This window comes from Rattus norvegicus, chromosome 7 (assembly GCF_021556685.1).
Source record: "Rattus norvegicus strain SHRSP/BbbUtx chromosome 7, alternate assembly SHRSP_T2T, whole genome shotgun sequence".
Classification (NCBI taxonomy): domain Eukaryota; kingdom Metazoa; phylum Chordata; class Mammalia; order Rodentia; family Muridae; genus Rattus; species Rattus norvegicus.
The window spans coordinates 78564677-78577759 of NC_141540.1; the positions used below are offsets into that span (position 1 = coordinate 78564677).

A 13083-nucleotide genomic window follows, 5' to 3' on the forward strand; every position below is an offset into this window, starting at 1 on the left:
CAGGAATAAAGTATTAAAATTAAAAACTGATGGAAATATCTTATTTCTTTATCCTTCCTCGAAATACCAGAAAGATCTCATACTTCAGGGACCATGATGTGGAATTTAGACACCTGCACAGTAGCTCAAGCCTGCAGAAGCACACACACACAGAGAGGCAGATGTGGGAGGGGGGAGAGGGAGGGGGAGGGAAAGGGGAAGGGGAGAGAAAGAGCAAACCCGTTCAGGCAAGCATACGTGGATCCCTTAGTCAGATATCTGTTGTTGTCTATAGTAACAAAACTAATGTTCTAATTATACAAATACCCACAACAGGCTAGAGCAATGACGGCATCTATGAGCACTGGTTGTTTTTCCAGAGAACCGGGATTTGATTCCCAGCACCTACTTGGAAGCTCACATCTCAAATTTCAAGATACTTGATGCCGAATCATGGCTTTCACAGGCCCCAGGCATAAACATGGTAAATGGAGATGTATGCAAGGAAAACATCCGTACACATAAAAGGAAATTTAAAGTTAGTTGTCCAAGAATTTCATATCAGCCAGCAATGCTGGTTTGTCCTCTCACAGTGCGCAAGCTCCGTGCGAAGATCTGAGGATGGGAGGCGCCCTAGCGGACTCCGTAGCAGCAACCGCTGCCTAGTGAGGCCCGGTTAGTGAGGCTCCATGCTTTATTGGATGGAGGTTTTCCTCAGCTAATTTCATTCTGTGCCCACACTCTGTCATCCACTTAGCATTCCTGGAGAAGCCAGCACAGCTCCTATCGGGGGACTCCGTATGACAACTCACACCCCGGCTAACAGCTAAGAAACCTCAAGGTACCAGCTCGAAGCAAACCCATACCAATAAAATAAGGAAACTAAAGAGCAGAGGGGCTTCGAGGTCTGCGGAGGGTGTGGGGAGAAGAGGAAAGAAACAGTTGGGGAGATGTTCTCTGGGCTCAAAATAGAACTGCTGAGCACACGCGACAGATTTCCATCTGCTAATCTGGAAAGCCACATTGCTCGGTCCTGATTCCATCAGCCAGGCTTCCTTCTCACATCCGCCAGCCTGTTTCCACTGCCCCACACACAGACGACACCTCCCAAGAACGTGCTTGCCCATTAGCTCAGGGGTGGAGCCATAGCAACCTGCTCCCTGCCCAGCTACAGGCTTATTCCCAAGGAGCTCTCTCTGCAGACCTTCCCAGAGGGTGTTCCTACGTCTTCAAGGCTTAAAGATAGAACCTAGACTCATATTGCCTTCAGAACGCATTCAAAGAGTAGGCAGGATCCGTCTGGAATTCAGTTTTTCTATCTCACTGTCTGAATCTGCTCTTCCAATCTTGTCCCCAGTTTCAAACTCCCCTAGGGGCTCTAGTGGCTACCTACTATAGGCACCAAGATTATAAATTATGAATCCACTGCCCTCCTTCAAAGAAAACAAAACCAGCCATTTCCTATAACACCACATTTCCAAGCAGAGAGGGCTAGTGGCTTTTGGAGATTTTAATGTTTCATATTGATATATAATTTCAAAAGTATATGTGACTCTCAGTTATTCTTAGAAGAAAAGTCTTTAGAACACTCTGGGATTGTTTCAGCTTTGTGGATGGGCACAAGGTCAGGAGAATAAACTTTTCTTTATTCTCCTCTTGGCTGCCACCGTAAACACTGAACTGACCCAAGGGGGACACTCAGGCAGAAGACAAACCAGTCACAGGTCTGTCACAATTGTTCATTTTGGTTTGTTTGAACCAGGGTCTCACCATGTAGCCCTGGCTAGCCTGGAACTTGTTATGTCAACCAGGCTGGTCTTGAACTCACTGACTCTGCCTCCCAAGGGCAGGGATTAAAGGCTTGACCCCAAGATGGCTCACTTGATCACTTCTCCAAAATGTAATTGAAATACTGAATGCCTGAGTTCTGGCTTTTCGTGTCTTTTATTTCAATTCTTAAACAGGTCTCAAGCCCTTGTTATATAGTCCAGGATGATCTTGAACCTCTGATCCCCTGCTCCTACCTCACTGAGTGCTGAAATTATAGTGATACATCACCATGTCTGGTTTTTGTGTGGTGATGGAGTTCAAACCCAGCTTCTCGTGCATGCTAGGCAAGCACCATCTGCTAAGCCACGCCCCAGTCCTTCTGGGGATGGCTTCAGTTTATCACCACACCCTTACTCTGTCAGTGATGTGGCATCAGACGAGACATCAAATGTAAGAGACCAAGCTTTGTCCTTGTAGAGCTTAGGGCATAACAAGAACAACTTTTATTGCACTAATTACACACGTTATTACTCATGCCATTTATTTTAAAAGGAGATACATTTATTTACAAATTCTCCTTAAAGGAGACCAGCAGCAGGGTGAAGCTCACATAGCCTGTGGTGCATCCAAATAGGAAGGTTTCATCTGATGCTTGGGAAAGGGCCGTGAGCTCTGCAAGCCCCTCATGCAGGACATGCAATTGGTGTTCAAGCAGGATGACAATGCACAGGACCACAGAACGCAGGCTTCGGTGCACAGCCCCAGCTCCGGAAGGAAGCAGCTGGCTGGCTGGATGCTCGTTCCTAAGGTCCTGTGACTGTTTAACCTCTCTAAGCTCTACCCACCTCCAGGGACTGCAATCCCTATAAGATCATTTCTATTCCTTTTATCTGCATAGATTTAAATTGATTATATTTATAAAAAAAGATTTCCCAAAGACAGAAATATTTACATTTTGAAAAATCAAAAGACAAAATCAAGCTATCTGCTTGACCCATCAAGCCACCCCAGTTAGAGTCATCCCAACCGTCACCTGGTCCTTAACATGGGGAGAAGTGGGCCCACCACTCTGATTGACATTGCTAAAGCTTTTCCATCCGGGGCAAGAGATCAAACTCAGAGCAACCATCATTGGGAGAAGATGCTACTCAAAGGCTGTCCTCTGCTGCAGCTTCTCTCATTGTTGTGCTCTAGTGGTTCAGCAGCAGCTTGTGCCAAGCATGCATGCACATGTGAGACATACGCACGCACACACACACACACACACACACACACACACACACACACACACACACACCAGCTGCCCTTATATAACCTTGACATAATTTCCTTTTAGAAAGGGCATTCAAGGAAGAAATCCTCATAAAGATATCACAGCTGCCTCCTGCCACTGGAGCAGAGGGACAGCTTTTGAATTGTGGGAAAGCAGGCAGCAAAGTCAGGGCTGAGCTCATGCTCCGGGCAGCCTATGGTGTACAGCATAGGATGTGTAAGAGTAAAATGTGCGCATAACTGCACAAGTCAACATACCTTGACTCCTGCAGGCAGGAAGTACACAATCAAAGAACAGGGTAGAGAACAAAGACCTCCCGATCTTATCAGGCATTGCCTGGATCATTTTATCCAGCCTGTGCTGCCCTTCTCCTTCACACCCTGGCAATGTTACTTTCCATCTGGACTCCCAGTTGCGAGAAGCCTTTTCCACACAGGGTCCATGAATGCTGATTTCTGTTGAACTGCGCCCCCTTTCCAGTCTTGCCCTGTTGTGGGTCTTGTTAGACATAGTTAGAAAGTGAAAGCCTTTCCAGGATTTCACTGATCTCATGGTCTACTGTGACCAAAAGCTTGAGACATTTCAAATAAATCCAGGTGTGCACACCTGTAATCCCAGCACTAAGGAAGTGGGGACAGGAGGATTGGCTCTCCTCAAATACATAATGAGTTTGATACCAGCTCTACGGTATGAGTAAGCCTGCCTCAGAAGCGAGACAAACATCCAGCACTGGGGAGGCAGGAGAATATCTGTGAGTTCACAGCCTATTCTACATAATGAGATCCAGAACAGAAAGGACTACATAGAGAGTCCTTCATCAGCCAACCTCAGGGCCTTTGCACCTGCCCATAATGCTCCTCTCTGCCCTCTTCACTAGGCTCCGGTTGCTGCGAAACAGTACCACCCCTGGGCATCTGGTGCATGCAACTTCTTGTTCGAGGTTCCATCACCTTCTGACCTCTTCATCCCATTGCTTAGTTCTAAAACATTCTAGTCTTTAAAAAAAAATCTACCGTGATTATTGGCTTATTTCAACTTCCTGATTTATACTTAGTTTCCCAACAGAAGTTATTTAATAAATATTTGCACTTCAGGAGAGTTACATTTTTAACTGTGGTGTATGTGTGTGTGAGAGAGAGAGAGACAGAGAGACAGAGAGACAGAGAGAGACAGATACTCATACCACAGTATGCATATGGAAGGCAGAGGACCACTGCTGACTCTTGGCTTATGTCTTACTTGAAGCATAGTTTCTTAGTTGCTTGCCCCTCACATATCGGACTCTCAGGCCTGTGAGCTTCCTGGAGTCTCCTATCTCAGACTCACTCCAATCTTGCCACAGGGCCACTGGGAGAGCAAGCACACATACCTGGCCTTATGTGGGTTCTGAGGATTTAGGCTCAAGTCCGAACTAATAAGTAACTGTACTGTGGTCTTAAGCTGTTGACTAAGTTGCCACCCACAACCTACTTGACATGATTACTTCAACTCATCTATGATTAAAATTATCACCTTACTCCCATTGTGTTCTTCCAAGCAGGAAGACTGAAATATCAAGTGATGAGTAACCCAGGCTTACACCTTTGTGATCGATTTAAAGATCAGTTTTGTAATTCCCAGGACACCTTGAATTCTTGCGAGCATCTGGTATTAACTATTTGTGAATCCAAGAGCAGCTGACATTTAAAATCTAGCAGATTTTCTTTGGAACTTTAACTTAAATTTCATAATGACTTTAGACTTTTGGTTTGGATATGAAGTTGCACCATTTAACCAAGCCTGTACTTGACTATGGTATGCTCTATACATCAGTTGTGGGGGGAAAGCATTAGAAGAACACGGTAGGGCAGAGTGGGGCCCTGCTGTAGACCTATTAGTGCTGGTGACATGGACTGGATTGTGTCTTCTTTCTGTTCCCTTTGTGTTCTCCACAGCTCTTCCTCCATCCGGAAACATGGCTTCATCCTGCTGTCCTTGAGGATTTCAGCCTGTTCCTTTTGCTCTGTTAGCTGGCCAACATCCATGGAGCCAATTCCAAATACGGAATCTCTACTATGAGAAGCATCTGGTATAGTTTCCCATTTTCTGACTTAATTCTGACTCATTTAGTTTATAATTCTCTTGAAGATACAAATACACCAAAATTCAAGTGAAATTTGACAATAAAGGCTGGAGAGGTGGCTCAGTGGTGAAGTGCATTGGCTGCTCTTCCAGAGGACCTGGGTTTGATTCCCAGAGCTCACATGGCAACTCCAGTCTAAAGATCTGAGACCTTCTTCTGTCCTCCAATGTTACTACCTACATACAATGACCATGCATGCAGGCATAATATATGAAATAATTTCTTTTTTTTTTTCCAGAGCTGGGGACCGAACCCAGGGCCTTGCACTTGCTAGGCAAGCGCTCTACATGAAATAATTTCTAAAATTCACAGTGAAACCTGACATGGTCTCTACAATCACTTATTGTCTCTGACCTCAACAGCACAGTAAGAATACACACAAGAAACACACCAAGCTAAAGAGCTCTCCTACAGTGAAGGGAGCAACTGAGGAGACCTCTCAGACTGGGAGAGAACGTGTTCATACAAGTTTTTTTTTTAGTGCGCTAAGAGCCCAAATGGACATTTATATTCAAACACACACACACACACACACACACACACACACACACACACACACATACACTTAATAGTTATATGAAAAAAAATTCACTTTCACTTATAAAAGAAATGCAAATTAAGCTGCAATGCGCTATCACATCACATGCATGTCGGAAACAGCAGCAAGAATGTGGAGAAATGGACTCTTGAACAATGTCGGTGGGAGCATAAATTAACACAGTAGCACGGGAAACGGCAGAGCTGGTCCTTATAGAACTGCCAGGACCCAACAGGCTCTCTTCCAGGTATATTTTCAAATGAGTTGAGAGTAGTTAGAATCAGGCATAGTGGTGTATGCTTGTAATCCCAGGCATTGAGAGAGAGGGGTGGGAGGATGGGGAGTTCAAGGTCATCAAATTAAAAAAGAAAAAGAAAGGAAAGCTAGTCTATCAAAGGCGCATCGCCAGCCTCACGCTGGTCGCAGCTGCCCACAGTAATCAATAGGGGGAATCAACCTGATGGATAAATGGATTTTTAAGATGTGGTGCTGGTGTGGTGTGTGTGTGTGTGTGTGTGAGAGAGAGAGAGAGAGAGAGAGAGAGAGAGAGAGAGAGAGAGAGAGAGAGAGAGAGAGAGACTAGTGCACCTTAAAGGAGAATACAATTCTATTGTTTATGACGGTACAGCTGACCCTGGGAGACATTACGCTACAGCAGGCACAGAAAGAGAGGTACTAATGATCGTATGTTCTACAGAGCTAAACTCACAGAGGTCCAGACACAAAGAGGATCGCTGGAAGCTGCTGGTCTGGGAGAACAGGGAGATGTAGTCTCAAGTGTCAAGTTAGTCAGGACCAATAAATTTTAGACAATTGTCGTACAGCAGAGTGATGATGTATTATGTAATTTCAAATTGCCAAAACAGATTTAAATGTTCTTGCCACAAAAGGATTAAAAAATGTGAAATAATAGATTAATTAGATTGATTTAATCATTCTAACAATACAAACGCATATGGAAATACCCCCACTTTAATCAATACATTTATGCAATTATTTTTTGCCAAACAAAAATCAATTTTTAAATCTTTTAAAGGACTCACAAAAATAATGTTGGCAATAGTGTAATTAAGAAAATATTCTCCATTTGATGTCAATGAGAATATAAATTAATTCAGATTTTCTGAAGGGAGGCTTAACAATATACACACACACACGTGCATGCATGCACTTTCACAATGAGGTCAAGTTCTGCACGTTGTCTCTGAGACGTTACTCTAGGAAGTGAGCAGACCTGATGGGGGCTCCAGACTGATGTCCGGCACCCACCGCAATGTTCACATCAGTAAAAGCAGGAAACAAACCTACAACAGAAATGTCCACCACGGGAACTGGTACTTACTTCCCACCACATCTACACAAGCCTCCACAGCTACCGAAACACTCTGGCTGTGCAGCTCTGGACGCTCTCTTACCTCGGCATCAGCTGGGTGCTAATAGCAATGGCAACTCTTCCATAACTAGTGGTTACAGACAGTATTTCTAGGTGGTAGAAACAAAGGATTGTGCCAATTGTTGAAGGCAAACAGTCCCGAAAATACAAGAACAACAGAACAGTTTTAGTGACAGTGCATAGAGGCTTACGAGAATCACATGCATACAGGATTTGAAGTTTTCGAGAATTTTCAAAACCATTCTGCAGTTATTTAACTTAAATTTCCAAGAAAGTCACTCTGATTTTTCTCTTTTTCTATTATGTTCTTATCATCTTCAACTTTTCTCAATTAACTCAATCACAAAAATGTGACATACATATATATATGTATATGTATATGTATATATATATATATATATATATATATATATATATATATATATATATCATGACAGAAAAAGGTCAACCAAGGAAGAGGAAAAAGTGAGCAAGCCTGTGGCCTGGGTGTCCATCTGGGCATCCAGCTGCCTTAGTGACTTGCCCACCCACTGTGTAGTGCCCTACGCACCCTGCAGCTTACAGACAGACAATGGAAGGATTTCCCAGGAGGCAAAGCCTCCCAAAAGGTAAAATGTAAAGAAGAAAAATGACCACAGCAACCAAAGGCTAACTCCAACCCACCCTTATCAGAATCTACCCCACCCCCACCCCCAACACATCCCCACCCATCCCCCACCCCGGAGTCCTTGTAACTCAAGGTTGCCCTGGTTATCACCTCAGCTTCAGGAACTTCAGAACCCAAAGGTTCCTACTACCTGGAAAAAAGACCACCAACTACCCACTCAGGTCCACATTCCCCTCCTCAATACTATAGACTCACAGACTCTGAGTGCATAACAGAAACCTAAAAATAACACTGCCTGCCGGAATGTAAGGCCGAACGCTGAGATTTTCCTGGGCTTCACTCCAGCAATATTGAAAATGCAGGGGGTGGTTTGGGGGATTTTCTTGGTGGTGTCTCATTTTCTGGGTTTTTTATTTGTTTGTTTGTTTGTTTTATTTTGCTTTTTCCCTATACCAACAGAAGCTTGGGGAGTTGGGATTGAAGTCAGTGCAGTCCAGGGATCTTTTTGCTCTGTGTTATCCTAAGGAAATATAGTCACGGCTGTTTTGGATGTTTCAAACTGCTAGCAAAAGTATACAGAAAAAATAGTAATACAATGAATGCCAGCATAACACTGACAGCCAAGCCACAAATCCAGATGTACCAACTCAAAATAAAGAATAAAGAAATAAAAATAGTTTGAAGCAGTATTCTTTTCCCTGGTTGGTTTACTGATCGGACTGAAATTAGACTGCTATTTAATTCCATCCCTTTCCCTATTATCATGCACGGTCAAGCCCAGGGCTAAGTTTCCATGTTGAGAGTTTCAGGCCAACCTCAAAGTTTCTCTCCTCCAGTAGCTCACAGTTTGAAGGGGGTAAGAAATACACAGAAACTATGGAGCCTGGTGGGAAAGGGGGAATTCGATGCCAGAGAGAGAGAAGTGGGCTTCCTTTTCCAGTAGGTAATATGATGAGGTCGCAGTCCATCCTGCACATATGACGGAGAGAAGTTGTATAATATGTTGTGTTTCTAAGACATGAGTTAAGAAGGGAAACGAGATAGGGTGGGTATGCCAAAATATGCTATATCTCTACATGATGGCCATCAGAAAAAAATGAAAAACACAATACACAATTATATCTTTTAAAAAATCATAGAGAAGAGATGTTTCACTGCTTGAAGGGCCTGTCCTAGTGACTTGCCCGCATGAGACCTGAGGTCCAGAACATTGGTACCCAACCACGTGAAAGCTAGTGTGGAGGAGGAGACAGAGGAACAGAGTCCCGAGCAAGCTGGCTGGTCAGTGATAGAAGCAGCAAGCTCCAGGGTCCGTGAGCACATGCATGTGCACACACATGAGAATACATACAACAGAAGCAGCACGCTCCAGGCTCCATGAGCACATCACCTGCACAACATGGGAATACATACAACAGAAGCAGCAAGCTCCAGGGTCCGTGAGCACATGCATGTGCACACACATGAGAATACATACAACAGAAGCAGCAAGCTCCAGGCTCTGTGAGCACATGCACATGCACACACATGGGAATACATACACAGCTACAGCATACGTACTTCAAAAATCAAATATGTGGGGATATAGTTAACAAAAGATACCTAAACTTCTATACTGACAATATTGATGTGTGAATACACTGGACGTGTGAATTACTAAAATATCAGTTCTCTCAATTAAACCAAGTCTTTCGACTGTCAGGTTCCAAACCTCAGCGGACTCTTCTTTACGAAGTTGTACACACTTGGTCCAATGAGGGGTGACAAATCACTAAACATTGCATATTGAGTGACCCGGGACAGAGGAGAGAGATTTGGTCTAGAGAGAGAGGATGTTTAAGTCAGACGGCCATAAGAAACATGTCAGGTTTATCCACACAAACGTTTCTGCCAATCTACCATTTCTCAACTTCCTAAAAAGTCATAGTTCATACGATTATGACTCTGCCTAATTAAAATAAAAAATAAAGGCCAAGAATAGTTCTTTAGGTCACTCTTCTGTTTGGAGAGAAGAAGAAAGGCCAGCAGAACTGTAAACAGGAAAAAGAAAGAGAGAAAGAAAGAAATTACAGAACTATAATCCATTTAAGAAGCATTGTGCACTTGGGGAAATGAATCACCTTAATTAAAACCCAATTTGTTAAAAACTTCTTCACAAGGCAAGAGAATCATCATTTTACAAAAGGTAGGCCTCCTCCCGAGTTCAAATCCCTGCAACCACATGGCAGCTCATATGTAATGAGATCTCTTCAGTTGTGTCTGAAGACAGCTACAGTGTACTCATATATAATAAATAAATAAATCTTTTTAAAAGGGGGGGGGCTGGAGAGATGGCTCAGAGGTTAAGAGCACCGTCTGCTCTTCCAGAGGTCCCGAGTTCAATTCCCAGCAACCACATGGTGACTCACAATCATCTGTAATTGGATCTAATGCCCTCTTCTAGTGTGTCTGAAGAGAGCAACATTGTACTTACATGTCAGAGCCTCCTGGGTCCCCTGCAATGTTTCACCCCCTTGTCAGACCCTTCTGGGTCTCTTGCAGGGTATGACCCCCGCTGAGCCCTGCTGATGCATGTGGAAGCCTTTTATTCCTAACAAAGGAGCGGTCTGGCCTGGTACCGACACACCTGGACGGTGGTCAATTCATACCTGTCTCTTGTCTTCCCAGTCTTTTGTTTTTGAGATTTAGGCTGGTCTTCCTAGATTTCTCCCTAGTTAGGTCTTTTGTTACTGAAGTCTCAAGCCAGGGTTTCCCATTGTGCTTCCCAGATTTTTTCCACCTGGTCAACTTGGGGTATATATATTCGGTGAATAAAGCTACAGGAGCCCCTTCCTTTTCTTGCTTAACACGAATAACCTGTGTGTGTCTATGTTCTTTAATCCCACAGGCTTACGCCCGGTTCTTGGTGCCGTGTCGGTGTGGGCATCGACAAATGGAGGTTCCACCAAGATCAGAGAAGAGAAGATTTCTGAAGGCTGGCCAGTGAGGAAGCAGGGACATATTGGGGTAAGATGGGCTAGAAAAGGCCTCGGTGATTTGGGCTAGCATGAGTAAATCTTGTAATAAGAAAGAGACAAGGTAATGGTAAAGTGTTTTTGCATATGTGTTCTTTTAGAGTTATGTTTTAGTCTTTGGATCCTGACTAGAGATAGTTTACACCCTAGACATGAGAGAGAATGAATGGGTTTGGGAAAAACAGTCTTCCCAGACTCTCCGCAGATGCTTTGGAGAAAGAGTAAAACTTTTTCAGAGCTCTCCTAGGAACAGAAGGAAGGCAGTAGATGTCCTACCTTTCTGCTGGCTCCTTTTCTGGGTTCCATAGGTAGGATATCTGGGTCCCTTCGGTGGGACACCATCTAGTTTTTTCCCTCTATGTCTATTGTCTGTCCTTGGTGGACCAAGCTGTCCATGTCTGTCAGTTTATGTCTGTGGTTTTTGTTTCTTGTTGCTTAAATGTTTTATGTTTCATGTTGAAAAGAAAAAAATTGTAAAAACTTTATTTGCTAGTCATTCACACCTTGATTTGTTTTTAACTCCTTTCAAAAAAGGAACAAATGAATAAAAAGCAGTTTCAATCGGTCTTTGGAGCCCTGCACCTGTAGCTAGGAGCCTAGGTCAGATGGAGAAGCTGCCTGGGGGCCAAGTGTCTGCACGAGCTTATCTTAAAGGCGCCAGCAGCTCCTCAGCTTCTATGTTAAGAGAGCTGATGACTGTTTCTCTTAGAAAAATCCCTGACTTATTAATGGACTTAGCAGGTGACAAGGTGCTTCTCTTAAAACTACAGCTAGAAAAGGTAAAATGGTGTTTGGTCTAAATATTAAAGGTATGTGTAGCCACTTCAATTTTGTTTCTGAACGGTTTTAAATGTATAAATATGCTCTACATGCCTTGGTTATGGACTATTGGCTTTTAAGTTATTGGATATGGCTAAAAAATTGTAACATTGGTAACAGAAAGTTGGCTTAAAACTTGTAATTTGAATGGAGTCATTCTAGACAACATGTGGCATGAGCCAACCTAGGGATGGAACTCTTATCCTAGAAACCAGGCTTCTAAAAGAATTTAGGGCAATGTCTTTTGTTGAGGTATTGGAGACTGCACCATTGTGCATTCATATGTAGGAATTGGCAGTCAAACTTTATAGCATGAGGGATAGACTCGGTGTTTTGGAGACTGGACTTTGGAGGCTAGATTGTTTGTTGGAGGTTGAGTTTTGCTTTCCAAAGTTGTGGTTGTGCTCTGGTGTTACAAGGAGAACTTAAAGGTTGTGGTTAAGGATTGCCAATGTTACGTTGACTAACTCAAACTTATTTGTAATTTAAAAAAAAACAAACAGGTAGAGATTGTTACAGGATTTATGAAGGATTGATGAGGTTTTAGAACCTGTGAGAGCATTACAGCCTGTTTGCTTACTCCAACTGCCATTTCAAGATAAATTTAGAGGACTGTTTTTATGCAGTTTGTTTATGTCCTGGCGATTGTGAGGAGTTTTCATTTTGTGAGCTTGCTTATAATTTTAGAGAGCCCATGAAGTGCTATCCTTAAAAAATTTTACAAAAGAATGGCTAACAGCCTTGTATTATGTAATTTTGTCGCTTCTTCAGTGTAAGAAGTTGAAACTTTGAATCTTTCAGTGTATATGGAAATTTTACTACAAACCTTTACTCTCACAATGAGCTTTAATATTTGGGGAGTAGCTGTTGCTCCAGAAAAGATTCAATATTCCTTTTTAATATTTGAAACTAATTTTAAGCTTCTAAGGATATGTTAATTGGTTAAGTACCTCACCTTACCAGAGGACTTAAGCCTTTGCTTGTTGTCCTCATTGGAGATAAAGCTTTTGTTATGTTGATACAGAATTGTAGGCTAGAGTCATGGAAGTATTTTAAAAAGAAACCTGGTGGGGTTGGGGATTTAGCTCAGCGGTAGAGCACTTCCCTAGCAAGCACAAGGCCCTGGGTTCAGTCCCCAGCTCTGGGAAAAAAAAAAAAAAGGAACCTGGTGAAACATACCTTATTCCAAACAGCAATTAAATTGGTTATTACAAAATACTGATATTTGGCATATACAAATTTTTTGACATATACAAATTTTTCAGGCAAAATTGATAATTTTACTCTTTGCATGCTTTTGTATTTCCTGTAAATTTGCACATGGAACCCATAGAAAATGCACTTACTGTATTTATAGATAGTTCATCTAATGAGAAGGCTACATATATGATTGGATCACATGTTTATTCTCTTGAGTTTCCCCCTGCTTCAACAGAGATTATTGAATTATGTGCTGTAGCTGCTGTTTTTTAAATGTTAAAGAATCAAGCTTTCAATTTATATACTGATAGCCAATGTATGGCTTATGGTTTACGATTGATGAAAATTTTTTCCTTTTTTGTATACTA

The 13083-nt window shown here is 42.6% G+C and overlaps 1 protein-coding gene and 1 long non-coding RNA gene across 19 annotated transcripts in view; one reads left to right on the forward strand and one right to left on the reverse strand.

The window, feature by feature from the left end:
- Ncald (neurocalcin delta) overlaps window positions 1-13083 on the reverse strand; it is a 435285-nt gene that overhangs the window by 349696 nt on the left and 72506 nt on the right. The gene's annotated exons all lie outside the window — the stretch shown is intronic.
- LOC120093633 (uncharacterized) overlaps window positions 593-13083 on the forward strand; it is a 50098-nt gene continuing 37607 nt past the window's right edge. For 7 of the 9 annotated variants that reach the window (XR_015625478.1, XR_015625481.1, XR_015625482.1 and 4 more), the window contains exons 1-3: window positions 593-820; window positions 4957-5090; window positions 10570-10688. This is a non-coding gene — a long non-coding RNA (uncharacterized LOC120093633). The remainder of the gene's footprint in view (window positions 821-4956; window positions 5091-10569; window positions 10689-13083) is intronic. The other 2 variants (XR_015625484.1, XR_015625483.1) reach the window with 1 other exon arrangement.